The sequence below is a fragment of the Dermacentor albipictus genome, chromosome 1 (assembly GCF_038994185.2).
Source record: "Dermacentor albipictus isolate Rhodes 1998 colony chromosome 1, USDA_Dalb.pri_finalv2, whole genome shotgun sequence".
Classification (NCBI taxonomy): domain Eukaryota; kingdom Metazoa; phylum Arthropoda; class Arachnida; order Ixodida; family Ixodidae; genus Dermacentor; species Dermacentor albipictus.
This window is the reverse complement of record NC_091821.1, coordinates 149,777,645-149,794,088: the sequence shown is the minus strand read 5'-3', so window position 1 is coordinate 149,794,088 and position 16,444 is coordinate 149,777,645. Positions and strand designations below refer to the sequence as shown.

General features: G+C 46.4%; 1 pseudogene; it reads left to right on the top strand.

Moving 5' to 3' along the window:
• Positions 1-14,208: 14,208 nt before the first annotated feature.
• On the top strand, positions 14,209-14,385 carry LOC135903058 (U2 spliceosomal RNA; annotated as a pseudogene).
• The last annotated feature ends 2,059 nt before the right edge of the window (positions 14,386-16,444 follow it).

Genomic DNA, 16,444 nt, shown 5'->3' with positions numbered 1-16,444 from the left:
GGACAGTAGATATGACGTACTTTTTCTGCGCCGATACGGTTCCTGCAAACACACGTTATTACCTTTGCCTTTCGTAGCGAGAGTAGAAGTAATTTTATCGGTATCAGCTTCCTCGCAAAGCCTTATTTCCGGAGAACGTACCGAACAAGTATTGCATGCAAATATTGACCCTGCGGAATGATTGCTTCACACTCGTCCAGCTGGCCCTTCAAGCGATGAACCTGTAGGCATACTGTCTTGTACGCCGGACTTCCAAGGCTAGGAATCGCGTGACTCAATCAAGGAACGAAACGCGGTACGTATAGCATCCCAGAAAATGAAAGCAAGCCGGGCTCCACGTTTCTTTCAAGGCGCCCGTGCGCGCAGGTCAGTATGACGACTGACTCAACTCCACTGGACAGCGTTACGACTCGCTACGACTCTTGCCGTCACGGAGAACCGGAAAGGGGTCGTGCAACCCAACTGGCCTTTCAGCTGAAATGTCTTATCGCGCGTGCGTGCGCAGTCGTGTTGCCACACAATCCCCTTTACTCCCTCGCTTCAGATTTATTCTCTTTTTTTTTTGAGACCGAGGAACATAGGTAACGAAGAGGTGAGGTGGGAGGGAGAGGAAGGGGTACGCGTGAGCTACCTGATCTCGGAACATTCGTCATCTTTCGCAACCTGCTAGTTCTTCGTACAGTTTGACTGCGTTCTTCGCCCACGTTAGTTCTCACGCTTCGCTGAAAGGCAGAGGTCCTATCAAAACAGCTGGCTATACTAGACTACACCGGTAACGTACGTGACTCAAAGCGAAGCGAAAGCGCCGTGCGATCAATATTTGTCGCTGTTCGCTTCAACAAGACGTAAATAAACGAGGTAATCAAGGCACCTGTGACGGCGCTCTAACGAGCTTCAAGAAAAATGATATCATGTCCTTTTTTCCTAAATTGAGTAGAGAAGATTACCGCAAGAACTCGCAACCAGTTGCGTTTAAGCCATAAGAGTCGTTAATATCGCACGGTGTTCCTCAGACGCCGTAAGGTAATATGGCTTCTACGGAAACTATACTCGAAGGCTTTGTGCACTTTCAGGTAAGTAATGTGGAAGATTGAAAATTATGCACACGAGTTCAGTCTCAACCCGAATGTGTCCAATAACGAGCCTTTAAGCTAGCGTGAAATACCATAGCAATGGCACAGTATGAAAAATTGAAAACGGGAGTGCGCTAAAACTCAATACTCATAATGTGTCTTAAGAAAAATACACTTTCGGTCCGTTGTTTCAGATAGAACGGAGTGCGAATAGGTATGACTGAATAAGAGGAGTCGCTTAGCACAAGGCACATAAAGCAAAGAACGTTCATGCAAAAATTAAAAAAAATAAACCCGAAAAGGAATGAACTGGATGAAAATAAAAGATAAAACTTCAAAATGTAGCACGTTGAAACGACTTAATTTCATTGATTTACTCTTAGGATTAATAAAATTACACAGAGGAATGAGTAAATGGCGTAATTAGATAAAATGAGTGGAAACGGCAGTCTTGAAGTTGTTGCCATCGATGATGTAGGCGAAGTCGACGAGAAGATGGTTCAAGTCCGTGCTTATGGTTCATACAAAGGAATTGAAATGCATATACACATACATATTATTTGTGTCTAAATTTGTTCGATGCGCTTTCTGTTCCCCAACCCTGTTGACCATGTAATTTATTCTTCGACAATGACAACCATTTTGTTATTGTTAAGCAAATGTCAGCCATACATTCTGTTCCTCAAGGAATCGTCGTTGCTTCCGCGAAACCATAGCTTTGTCCCACACTCGTTATACAAAGACGAGACGTGCATGGCGCGTACAAGCGCCACTGTATCGGCAAGCGAGCGGGAGTGTGATTAAATTATCCGCGGGTAAGAGAAGATGACGACGAAGGCGTAGCATGAGGGAGGGCCCGCGCGGCGCCACTGGAACGTTCTTCAAGATGAGCGGGACTGATCAGCCCTCTGAAGAATAAACGAGTTTTCGGCTCCATTCTCACGGCGAAGATTCCTTTATTCCACAAGTGTATCGACTGAACAAAAGAAGACCAGAATACAGAGGGACATGGGAACAACAGTGTACCCCGCTTCCCTCTCGGCTTGTCCGAGTTAGACTGTAACAAAAACGTCCTCATTTGCATGCGCTTGGAATACTCCGTGAGTGTTGCTAATCGAAAGTGAAAAAAAGAAATGCACCAAAGTATCGATGTGGACTCGGGGGAACGAGATATTTTCTTGTTCACACAATTGAGGAACTCGCCTACAGCCTCCTCCTCGAGCCAGCAATGCGGAGCTTGCCTTCCGCAGAGGCTCCTCAGCGCCGGCTCTGCAGTTTCCTCCTTCCTGCACCAAGTCGTATTCAATTTACATAGAGCTGAACTGTTCGCGTCTCCTACGAGTCGGCAGCCGCTACATGACACGAAGAAAGTGCTGCGCTGCATGCTCTCCTTGCGGATGGCGAAAATTGGGTCGTAAGCGTGATAAGCATGACAAAGGAACGGGCCTCTTCGGATCTCTCTTTTGCTCAGTGACGGGTCAGCAGCTGCGTGCTTTGTGACGTGTGTATATACAGTTTAAGCAAATGTTTCTTTGGGCAGCGACTCGAGGAAACGAATCTCCGCCGCCTGCAGTGCTCGGCAGGATGAGCGCCCGACACTTCCCGCATCGTTTTCCCATGCAGTGCGGCGCCGTTGGCGGGATTGCGGGTCTAACTACTGCCGCCGTTGTGCGGTGGTAATCGTGCCCCTTTGATGGAAGCGGCGGTGTTAGGAGAAAACAATGCACTCGGTCGCGAACAGCGTAGAAAAGCTAATGGTCTCGCGGCTGCTGCTCCTGGGAAATATAAGCCAAAGGAAGTAAGGCATGCTAGCGCGCTCGTGATGTGCGGTCCACCGGTGAAACACGGTGCCAGGGCGCCTCATAGCGCCTACTATAGAGGTTGTAAGTGCGCGGACTGAAACGCGGGGTAGCGTTTCAGAAACAGGTGCTATGCGCATCATGCATGGCCCACGAAAGAACAATGGAACGGACCCGAGTTTCCCCGCGAACGCGCATTGCACGTCGGCGTTTCATTGCTTTTGAGGGGCTGGTAATTCGGCGGGATACCTATTGTAAAAAATAAATGAATGAAATAAAAAACCCTCTTTCCTCGACACATTTATGCCTTGCTCCCACAGGTTTTCAGCAGCAAATGTTTGCAAGTAGTGTGAAAAAAAATCATGTAGAGGTATCCTCGCAGAACATCGTTTACATTTTGCATAAACGCGCGGTTCGGTTCAGAACGTGGGCATATAAGAGATAAGTAAATAAAAAAAATCGGAGAGCTGTTGCTGGCAGCATCAACTTCAGGTACATGTCCCCTCGAACTCCAAGACTGATGCTCCGCCAACTGAGGTATAAAGCAGCCAACGCTCGAAAAGTGCCTTAGACACATTTACGTGCGGCCTCGACGCTCTAATTCACGTTGCGCGCAATACAGGCTGCATACAATCACAAACGAAATGCACGGTTGCCACTGAAAACAAAAAATATTTTAGTTCGTGCAATAGGCTCGTTTCCGCCTTCTCACGAGCAGTCTGTGCATCGGTTCTGTTGTTTGACTAAGTTGTTCACGCATTCAAGGCAAAACGTCTTCCTCCCGGAGCAATTTTATTAAAATGGGAAATTTAGAGTGCAACGTAGCTAAACGTGTCGCGGCGCTTGTGGCACTTTAGGAAAGAAGGAAGGAAAAAGTGGAGAAGGAAAGGCGGGGAGGTTAACCAGTTTAGCTTAACCGGTTTGATACACTACACATGGGAGCGGGATGGAGGGGATGAAAGATGGGGGAAAGGAGAGAGAGAGAGAGCATATAGCACAGCACACACATCGTCCGTTAGAGAATTTCTGTTCCTGTCGCTTAATAGAAGCAAAAAACACGCAAATGAGTCACGGAAGGTAACAGTGCTTTCTTTCTCTTTTTCCAGGACGCCGCGGAGAATTAATCGCAGGGATAATTTCCTGTACCTTTAAGTACCTTGCATGTGATAGACATTTACGCGTATAGTGTAGTGAGCTCATTGATATGGCCATTAAGCCGATGTTACGTCAGCCTGACACACTGGAAATGAAGGAGAACGGGTTGTTTGTGAAGAGCAACGTTGTTACCCTGCTCGGCATGGGGAAGAAGGAGGGAACGAAAGTGCCTGGAAAGAGAGCCTGAGTAGAGTTCGGCCCCTATAGTAAAGGCAAAACGCATGGTATGGGCGGGTGACGTGGTGCTGAAGCAGCAAAAAAGGGTATGTTGAGCTAGAGGCTTTACAGACAGGGAAACTGTTTGAAGCAACCGGCGACCGAAGCGAAAGGCGTTGAGAGGCGAAGCGAGGCATGCCTGCGTGCCGATGGCGAATGCTGCGAGTTGGTCCGTCTACATGACGGTGAGCTTCGAGTTCAAGCGACGCCTGCCTTCCTGCTGACCCGTCGAGAGACGCGCCGCCACATCGTTCTTGAGAATACCCTCCTCAGGCCTTCGCTAATCCCCGGGACCTGTAGGTGCGTATCAGTGCAGACGTCAAGGGCAGCTGGTATAAGACCAATAGCCAGGTATGACTACAGACATGCAAAAGAAATGCATTAACATCAATAGCTTAGGTAGCGCCACTTTACATCTCTACGATGGCAGAGAGAGAGAGAGAGAAGCAGAGAGACGAGATGAAAGAAAAGGAACACAGAGAAGTTAAGCAGAACAAAAAACTGGTTTGCTACCCTACACTGAGGAGTGGGTGGGAGAGGGGGACGACAAACATAAGAACGAAATAGAGAGAAACAGTGCACATGCACACAATCACTGCTGTTCACAGCGTACGATGAGCGTTAACATTTGCGAGTGCTAAAGTCACTTGTGCAGGTTTGTTTGTTTGCGTATGGAGCCCTCTCGCATCCCCTTAAAGTCGAAGCACGAAAAAGCGCCCAACTGAGTAATGAAATCGGACGTTAATGCTCGCTTTCTATCGCTTTGGAATCGTCCATACCTGCCCTGCGTAACAAGGTGCTTTCGTGGAGAGAAAGCCTCGCTACTGCATCGAATAAGGACAAGTTCTGCATATACCTGTACACCTTCATGGCTATGTTCAATTGACGGGACGCACCGATTATCCGTTGTGCACTTTGTGCAATGAGACAGGAGACATCGAACACTTTCTGCGGTTGTGCCCTAGATGCTGCGTTGAAAGGCATGCTCCGCTTGAGAACATACAAAAGAAAGGCCTCCCACACGCGTGTCTTCAATACCCTGTGTTTCCGGAAGGATTTGCTATAGTCCGCAAGGAAGTATCAAGATTTCTTCTGATGTCTTTAATATACACTGAACTGTTCGTCAGATGTTGAATACGCCAGTGACGATTAAAAAGACGCTCGGGTGGAGCAACTGGCGGCCTCGATCACCACGTTAAACTTGCCTGTAGCTGCAGCGCTACTGCCACCACCACCAACAGCCCACCCGCAAGAATTGCAAGAGTGCATTCGTAGACATCTAGTGTGATGACTTGGAAGGTCGACATTCCAAAATTATTTGTTCTCACGTAATCTGGGGTCAATACGAGTTAGCGCAGTCGCGAGCGATTGTATCTGTGCACTGTATTCAGGACGGTCGCACGAAATGTGTTGAAATGTCTCCTCGAGACCACAGTCATCACAATGAGCGTTGCCAGACATTCCGATGCGGAAGTCAAAATATATTACAAAAGCTACTCCTAGCCATAGCAGACAATGCAGGGTAGCATCGCGTCGGCAGAGTCCTGGTGGAATGCTTAGGCTGAGCGAAGAGTCAGTAGTTTGAAGTTGGAGAACGTAGCGTCTCGTGCCAGCATGCAAAGTATTCTATAACTGCATCTGACCGGGACAACGGTATAAATTCTTGTATGAGGTCTTCAAAAACTCCCCGAGCAGCGCTATCGGCGTGCCTTTTCGTATTATACTTCACATATATCATTACAGCCGGGATCAGTTCAGCGGGTAATTCTGGGCAATTTGCTAACTTCCTTGTTGCACATCAAACAAACTAGCTTGGGGAAAGTTAACAGTACATTAACAAATGAACATATGAAATAAGGAAGACTTACACTACAGCAAAGGGTCTTCTTCGTTAACTCTTATTCTAGCGGAGTCCATGTTTTTGTAATATTACAGGAAACGTGACTGCTTATGCCATGGCACGCGCAGTCACGACAATGCTATTGCCACGCAAACTATGCGGCCGAATGTGAAGCGAATTTTGGCTCACTGATGGTGCGGAAAGCTTAAGGTTGTATGAGACAGACACCAAGATGCAAGTCACCATACCTATGCAAACCCGATGCTTAATTAAAACAACTCGTAGACTTGTGATTGGTGCAGCTTATTCTGAGTGTTTATTGTACAATATAGGAAAGATTGACAGCGCTGTGTGCTGTCAGTTTCTTCTTTTTCTTCTGTCTGCTCTGAAGAGGATGAAGAATACACAGTACATCTTCTATTATTCTTGCAAAGTTTCCAAGAACGTATATATGCACTCTGGATAGGAGGCCAATATATGACTATGTAAAAACTTGGGTGCATGGTCCTCAGAAAACTTGCAACACAGTGCAAGCACGCACTTGGTATACCTTCCTGAAGTATCAGAAATGCCTAAAAATTTGTAAATCATGTTGTAATTTTTATTACGCCAGAATGTTGTACTTGTGAAAGTAATTTATTTTCCAGCATTTACAAATATTCATATTTTCGTTATTCCCCTCGTTACCATCTGCTCTTGCGCACTTACCTGTTCGTGAGTGCTATGTTTGCCGCTAACGAGGGACGTCATTTGTGACCTGAATATTTGAATTGTGTGAACTGCTCAATAGTATTTGTGTTTTGTGTACTTATGTTGCATCTGTGTATGTAAACTTAAGGACTGTTGTATGCACTCTGTTTTCTATTCTTTCTTTGAAGCATTTACATTGTTTGAGACAGATATGTATGATTCAGATGTATGATTTAAGAGAAGAGAGTAGCCAGCACCCTCTAACGGAAACCAGCAACTTCTCCAACCCAGATAATAATAATGATAATAATAATAATAATAATAATAATAATAATAATAATAATAATAATAATAATAATAATAATAAAATTAGTGCCTCCGACTGACTCTATTAGTTTAGACTCGCACGGAATCTCGAGAACCACGCCGCGCTCCTGATAACCGCAGAACCACCATCTCACATTTGCTTAGTAAAACAAAACAATCGTCATTCATTTAGAGCAAGAAGAAGATGTCTCCTGAGTTGATTCTTACTGGGAAAAAAACTATGTCTCGCCAAAGGTAAGGTGTCGCATGAGCAAGCGAAAAACAAGCAACAACAATAACGCAGCATGACCGAAGCACGTTCTTAGTCAAGTACGGTAATCGTGACGATGCACAAGAGGAACGAAGTACAGCAGCGTTCCTGCGGGATTCTTCGTATACGAACTCGTGTCTACCAACACTGAAAAGTAAGTCTCATAAATTAAATGTGAATACATGCATGAATGCGAAGAAAATGTAATTCATGAGCGAATTCAGCAGCAGCGAGAAATACTTAAAAATACAGCCTGTTCCAGGGGCTTATATTCTCGATGTTTCATTTATCATTTTTATTAGATGGTATTACGTCTTCGCTAAGTGAATTGGTCACGCATAATCTTATTCAGTAGTCTTGTAATTGGTTTGTTGCATGTTTCATTTTAAATCGGAGCCCAAAGACTTACAACGCAATTTTTTGTCATTTTTTTGTGTGATGCGTTATAAACGCGATTCTGGTCAGTGAAGCCGCATACAACTGGCAATGCGTAAAGGGCAACGAACCGTGCCAAACAACAATCATGGCATCGTAATGCAAAATGAGGTGCTAAATAAAGCGAAAAGAAGTGAGCTCAATAATAAATATTCGTGGAAGGTCAACTAACGATATGTATAAAAGAGAGAACAATGTCTCACAACAAGGCAGACAGCGCAGAAGAGAAACGCAATCCTAGGTGAACCGAAAGAGAACAATGACGGTAGAATAGGCACAGACAGTGCCATAAGCCCACAAGCGTTACATCAGCAACCAACAGTGATAGAGGAAAAAGAAACGTATTCACGAGCGTTACACGAAGTTCGCGGTTGTCCTAGAAAAGCGTCGTGGGCTTAAAATGTAGCTCAAGTGGTCACAGAACTTGCACGCAGAATTTCCAGGCCACACACGTTTGCTGCATGGAGTATCGCCGCGCGGAAAAGCAGTGGACGGAGTTTTCCTTTCGCATCATAATAAGGCCAAGTAAACAAATCGCGGTAAATAAAGCCCCCCGGCAGCTCACGCGAATTAAGAAATATAGGCATGTTCACGTGCACGAAGTCCAGCACACAGCCCATCGTGAGACGCTCCAAATCATCCGCAATATTATTCAGCCGAAATAAAAAAAGTCGCAGTTTCGCCCGAAAGGCGAAGCACTGATTCGATAGAAAATTAGCAGATAGCTATACCAAGTAAGGGTAGTAGATTTAGCGACCGTATAAGCTTGAAAACATTCGCTTACTAACTCAATTAACAATTATATAATCTGTGAGCACGACTGAACGAGGATGTAGAAAAAAAAAAGATGCACATAGACAGCGCTGTCTCTTTGTGTCTGTGTCTTTCTGCGTCCTCGTTCAGTCGCGCTTCAAATCAACTAGCCCACCAACGTGTTTTAACCGAATTAACAAGCACGCTGTCACGCGCGCACAGGTAAACATGAACAACTCTCGCCCAACGCCAGACCCGAGCAGTGGGAGGCCGTGCTTACAAGCTCGGACCCTCGTGACCAACAACAACTGGCGCGGCAGTTTCGGGAGAATGCAAGAGCAGCAGGATCCCTGAACTGAGGGCCCCTCCGCGCAGAAGCAGAAACACAACTGCTTGTCCCCTTTTTTTTTTTCAATAAACATTTTTTCTGCTCCTTCTCCTCGATGAGCACGGAAACTCGCTGTCAACATGCTGTAGTGAAGAATCGCAGCAGCAGCAGCGATCGAATTGACTTTCGTGCATCTCTCGCTTCAACGCGAACGAAACGTCGAAAGCACAGCGCATACGAAGTTACCAGCACTACGCGCACTCTGCAAACATCATAGATCGCTGAGAAGATGAGACCCGCGCGGGCGCGCACTTTAACCATCATGCAGGGTTGCCAGAAGGCCCCAGCAAAAAATAGCCAAATGACATCAAAAGGCAGCCCCAAAATAGCTAGATTTAAATTTATTTTTGAGCGAAAAGTAGCCATAAACATAGCCAAAATGGTTGATTATGTTCTGCACGTGTCTTATAGGTAGTGCAGGTGGCGTTCAAATCTCACGGTGTATTTTTCTGGCTCTAAAATTGCTTCCGCCGCATGCAGCCAGCACAACTCTGGCCTCAAGATGTGCGTAAAGAATTCTAGTGAGAGCTGCCGCTCAGACGTGGATTTGGACACCATTTATTGTTAGAATGAACCAAATAATTTCTTTTCCAATTTACTCATGACGTTATTGGTATTTACTGAGTCACGTTCTGAGCTAACTATAGTGGACGCCTCGCTTTACCTGTCGTATTTTTCTATGAGAGTCGGGCCAAATATTCCCAGCTCCAACCTCGAGGATCAGCTCCGGCTGGTCACGATCGAGTGCCCGAGATGCTGCCCAACTCAAGGCATTCAAATTGGGATGCCTTTTGTAAGCTTGATTCATAAAATAAACGTGTTATTCCTCTCCCACTCTCTCTCTTTCTCTCTCAATTTACTCGAAAGCAGCTCGACGCTGAGTTCGCAAATGCTGTCGCTTGGCGCTTGGAGGCGCACTGGACTCTGGAGAAAGCTGCTGGCCCATAACAGAACAGGCGAAATAAAGTTTATAGTTTCATTTGCCGCCTGAGTTACGACGCTGGCAAAAATACTGGTAGTATTAGTGTCGAAAAAAGTTGAACTGCGCAATACTTCAACAGGGATTCACTGGCAAGATTCGTATAATGCGAAAACGTGTACGTAAATTTCCGTGAATGCAGGCAAGAATGCATGTGTTGCCTAATTTCCGAGGGGGGCTGTGTACCTGACTTTGAGTGCAACTTGAAAAAAAAAATTAAGAAATTTAATTCCTCTAGGGGACACACAAAATCTATTTTATGGGACGCGCGTGGCTGCATTCAACGACAGAAAGCTGAGCTAGTTGGTAAGGATTCATTATGCAAAAAAGAAGTGAGGGGTGCAGACAGGATACAAGAGTAGAGAAGTGGACAACATGAACGCTGACTATCAACTGAAGGGAGCACTGAGGCGAAAAAAGAAAGAAGATACAAAACTCATCTGCGCATGCTCAGGAATGGTAACACCATGTGTCAGTCGGGTACACGTGCCGGTCTGCGAAAGAGATAAATGTTAAGGCACTTAATCTCTTCCTTATGTAAAGTAATCGAAGGCTGACTCACGCACGCACTTCCACCATTAGAGATATGCCATGCCTCTACCATAAGGCTCGTATCTTCATTCTTATGCCTGTACAATATCGCGCATTCATCTAACTCTGGCGTGCAGTTACAATCTCGGCAATGTAGCGAAAGATTAGAAGGCGATCCACCGGTTAACGACCTTTTATGTTCCATTAACGTCTGATTGATACACCGTCCCGTTTGCCCTACGTAGAACTGGCCACAGCTAAGGGAAGTTTTATAAACCACACCCATACGACAGTCAGTAAAACTGTTGTTCTTATTGTGCTTCACTGGACAAATATCTGTTCATTTTTTGCCTTTTACCTGCTCCTTTTTCCTCTGTACGGCAGCGCATATCTTACATTGCTTATTGGGAGCAGTGAAAGCAACATTAACGTACGTCATATCTACTTGCAACTTTTTTAAGCCTGTGCGACACTGAATGAATGTACGAAATAGCCAACTACTCTTTTTTTTGCTACTGCTTTCTGAAATTACGTCCATCCCCTTCGAAACTGACTTCTTTAGGCGCTCAGCCAGAGAGGCCACTGCTACACTAAGGTAACCTGCTTCTAATAGGCGCCGGACCTGCGCATTAAAACTGGCGCTCATTTTGTGCACGCAGGATCTGGTGAGAGAAGACTTAAGGCACGACATGGCAATTCCGGTTTTTACTACTTTGGAATGCTTAGATTGAAAGTTTAGCAAGGCTTCGAAGATCTTGGGGAGTACTGCCAACAAACGTGATTTTGTTCGAAGACCAAGGAAATGTCAAGAAACTGAATTACGCGTCGCTGAGGAAATTCCTTGGTAAACTGTAATCCTCCTCCATAAAGTTTAAATTGCTCACTTACTGAGGTAGCAGCGGAATAGAATTCTTCCCTGTTGCAGAAAATCAGGTAATCATCAACGTAACAAAATATTTTGATAACGCTATCACCTAAGGCTTTCTCTAAGTAGTTGTCAACCTTACTCAAGTAAATATTGCTAAGAATAGGGGCAACCTTTGAGCCAATACAAATGCCTGATTTCTGCAGAAAAACGCCATCTCTCTACCCAATCAGCGTCGACTTCAAGTACATTGAAAGAATTTCTAGAAAAGCTCCCGTCGAAACACCGCATCTGTCAATAAAAGCCGACTCTTGCACTTGTTCTTTAATGCACTCATTTACGGAATTTACCAGCCCGTCATGCGGCATAGAATAATATAGGTCTTCGATATCCATACTAAAAGCTGTACAATCACCAGGATTTTCCTCTCTCAAATACTGAACTAGTGCAGTTCAATAGTAGTGCAACTAGCAGGTCCGGCGCCTACTAGAAGCAGGTTATCATAGTGTAGCAGTGGCTACTGTGGCTGAGCGCCTAAAGAAGTCGGTTTCGAGAGGGACGGACGTGATTACAAAAAACAGTAATTGCAAAAAAAAAGAGTGGTGGCTATTCCGTATATTCATTCAGTGTCGCACAGGCTTAAAAAAGTTGCAAGTAGATAAGATGTTAATGTTGCTTTCACTGCTCCCAATAAGCTATGTAAGATATGCGCTGCTGTAGAGAGGAAAAAGGAGCGGGCAAAAGGCAGGAAACGAACAGATATTTGTCCAGTGAAGCACAATAAGAACAACAGTTTTACTCACTGTCGTAGGGGTGTGGTTTATAAAACTTCCCTTAGCTGTGGCCAGTTCTACGTAGGGCAAACGGGACGTTGTTTTAATCAGAGGTTAATAGAACATAAAAGGTCGTTAACCGGTGGATCGCCTTCAAATCTTTCGCTACATTGCCTAGATTTTAACTGCACGCCAGAGTTAGATGAATGCGCGATATTGTACAGGCATAAGAATGAAGATACACATCTTATGATAGAGGCATGGCATATCTATGGTGGAAGTGCATGCGTGAGTCAGCCTTCGATTACTTTACATAAGGAAAAGATTAAGTGCCTTAACAGTTATCTCTCACGTAGACCGGCACCTGTACCCGACTTACACTTGGTGTTACCATTCTTGAGCATGCGCAGATGAGTTTTGTGTCTTCTTTCTTTTTTCGCCTCAGTGCTCCCTTCATTGATAGTCAGCGTTCATGTTGTCCTCTTCTCTACTCTTGTGTCCTGTCTGAACGCCTCACTTCTTTCTTGCTGCATTGAAGTTATATACAGCGTAAACCACTTTGTCTAACAATTTAACGCATATACATCAGAATAGTAGGTCTGCAGAACACTATATATACATGTGCAAACTGGCAAGGACTCTGCCGAACCGCCACTGCGATGTGGGCAAAAATAATAAAATATAGACCTAACTGTACCACTAACACCTATTATGTATATCGAAGGCAGTTCTTTTTTATCACAGCTCGAAAATACGCCTGAGGAAGAACCAATGTAATGAACAGTAGGACGATCAAAGAGGAATTACAATAATCATTCCGTCGCCAGACTGAATGGAGCACGCGTTGGCACATTCCATGGCAAGGCTGTCGCCCTTCCTCGGTAAGGCATAGGTCGCAACGGCCGCGCTGTCGCTGTTTGCGTACATCGCAAACGCATCAAACCATCATCTATATGATTCATCACCCGTTTTGACACATCTGGCCTCAAACGCAGCTGGGGCACATACGCTGATATGATTTTGCCGTATGCTTAAGCTATTTTAGCTCTATGCGCTGCCATCGTTTTTGCCCACGCACATCCCGACACGCTGGAAACCAGCCTAAGACAGCTCCGCTGTAATAACGCGGTGATTTGCGGGAAAACCAAGCAATAGGCTTCGACGAGCTCTTGATTACCATTAAAGGACCACGGGTGAAAACGACGCACCACGACATGCGTGCGAATACTTGAGCTGTTGTGTAAGTCAAAATAGTAGTTTGCTGTAAAGCAGCCGGCAAGGAACACTTACCAGCACCACCGTTCTTCTTACTGAACCATGCGTGAACCGGCAGCAGTTGGCGCCGAAATCAAAACAAGAATTTAAGAGATTAGCGCTGGAATGACGTATAAACATGGCAGCCATGGCTGAACGCCATCCTCCTAGCGCCCTCCGACATTGCATAAAAATACAGCCTTCGAGATTGCTTACATATATTTGGAGCAACAATGAGCTTTGGGCCCTCAAAAACCGGCGTTCCCGAAATCTGTCAGTGTTGACGGGGTGCTCAGGACTCGGAAGGCCTTAAGACAAAAACATTCAGTGTCATTCCACTCTGTGAAGGTGGATGACCAGCCGTATGCATATAAATGGAAGGCGCGACTAGTCGCTCCTATACGATGGTAAGCCTCGGAAGATGATGAGGCACTGGGGTGTATATATACCAATGTATTGTTGCAAAACGCGGCACCACACCTTTTACTAATGAATCTCGGCACGTAAAATAGACACGCACCTCACCGCACTCCGAGGGCACATACTGCTTCACCGTAGCCAAGGCGATCGTGCGTTGGTCGATGTCCCACAGTGCAGTAATGGCTATGAGGTCACTCGAAAACCACAAGCGGTAACACACAACACAGACCAAACAAAATTGGTTCCCCACAAACTCCCTCTGATACCTGGCGGTTGCTCCGCTAAAACGTTCCAAGTTTGCGGGATCGGGGCCACATGGACAGTTCACATTTCTTTCCGCCTTGCGGTCCTGGCGGGGAGCATGCCTACGGGACCGCCTAAACGGGAGAGCGGAAGAAAAGGAAAGGAGCTACGCAAGTGCTTGGAACGCCGACAAAGAGAGGGTGGTGCGAACATAAACATGGCCGACGTGAGTCAAAGTGTATCTGTTCTCATCAGCTTGATATCTGATACTGGTTGTTTTTTCATCTAAGATATTAAACTTATTTTTTTAAGTTGTCGGAGTGCTTAAAGCCTGCTTCACCTCCGTCGCGGGTCGGCCCGGTAATGCACTATCTTCAGGATCAGCCTACTGGGGATGATGATGAAGAAAGAACGCTTATTGCAAAAGGCAAGTGTCAGAGGAGTTTATCTGCCCTCCCTTAGATGGAGGCTAGGAGCATTTGGGTCCTAGCGGGAGAAATTATCGATCCACATGGCTCGATAGACGCACGCAATCTTTTCCCGAACCTAGCCATATACAGCTACGCTGTAAGATAGCCCAAATATAACCATGTAGCCAACTTAGCATTTTCGACGCCAACCCTCATGAAAAGTAGCCCAACTTGCTTATTAATAACTCAATCTGGCCATCCTGTAGCCGTGCTGCAGATTGCTTTCAAGATAGGACGCCTGCACGGCCGCGCCGTAAGCACCAGCCGCCGGAGAAGAACGCCCGCCGTCCCTCGCCTCACTCCCATGCCTCGCGAGCGAGAGGAGAGGGCGCACTTCCGGCCCGCCTTCCTCGCTCGCACACGCGAGATTGAGCCGCTATCGCCGGCTCACCCTTGCACACTTTCACTAGCAGCATACCGTGCGCGGCGACGATTTCATCGCCCTTAGACTTTATTTATTTATTTATTTAATTATTTATTTATACGGAACCTCACGGTGACAGCGACAGCAGAAATGCGCCTGAAGTGTGCATATAATTGTTATCGCCGTAAAATCGGAGCTTGGATAATGGTCGGAGCTCGGTCTGGCCTCCAACTTTCAACTGTGCCCATGGGAAGATTATTCAGAAACGTGTTACCTTCTTTATCGGATGGGCGCCCTTTAGTGACACCTATAAAACACGGAACGAAAGGTTCGGAATGCAGCTCTGCAGGAAGATTGGCACCTTCTCCCCTCTCCCACCCTACACAGGAGCCCCGAATGAGGCCCTGGACAGCGATATTTCGGAGCAAATCCGCATGGCCCTCCAAAACATCCGCACAAGCTCTGCACCGGGAAAGGACAGAATCCCAAACTCTATGCTCCGTAACCTGGATGATCAATCGATCACACAGCTTACATGGTATTTTAATCAATGCTGGAGAGAGGGAACCCTGCCGCAGTTCTAGCGTCATGCCAAAATTATCTTCATCGCCAAACCAAACAACCCCTCACCTTCCCCTGATATCACTCACGTCATGTCTCGGGAAACTGCTCGAGCATGTTGCTTTAAACAGACTCAGTCAACATATGCACGACCGCAACCTATATCCGCACAGCATGGTGGGCTTCCGCCCATGCCTCTCCGTGGGCGGAAGCCCACGCCCATGCTTCAATTGACGCACGACGTCTTTGACGCTCTCATCCTCGCTCATACTAAAGCCGTCTTGGCCCTGGACTTACCAAGACCTTTAATCGCGTAGAATACCGATGTATGCAGGCCTGCGCATGTGCGCCTACATACAAGCTTTCCTTTCAGGACGCACGGCCAAGGTTCATATGGGCTTCCATACGCCCCCTCCATACACCCTTAGTGGAGTGGGCCTTACTCAAGGCTCTGCCCTTTCCCCTTTTCAATTCCACACTCATTCCCTTAACGTGCGCGCTCTTCACAATATGCCTCACCTTCACCACACCCTTTATGCAGACTACATCACTCTGCGGACTACCCACGGCAGTGATAGCGACATTGAGGAAACTTTACAAAACACCCCAAACATCACACAACAATACGCACAAAGCATTGGTCTCTCCTTTTCCCCAGAAAAGTCTCAGCTACTTCTCGTGCACCCCTCACCACGTACTCTTCCCACGGGCCCCATCATCGTTACTCTGGCCGGACACCCTATCCCGCAGGTCGACACACTCCGGATCCTGGGCCTTCACATCCAGAATAACGGCCGGAACACTTTCACTATCCGGAAACTCAAGCGGTTGACGGAAGCGCTGTCGCACCTCATCCGCAGAGTTTCCGGCAAACACTATGGCACGAAGGAGCCCGATTTCTGTCGTCTCATTCGTGCCTTCATACGAGCGACCGCACACACGCACACACACATGCACGCACACACGCTGGCACTCGTACGCGCACGCAAACGCATACACGCACGCACACGCACACAGGTACGTAGGCACACACACACACGCGCACGTACACACACATA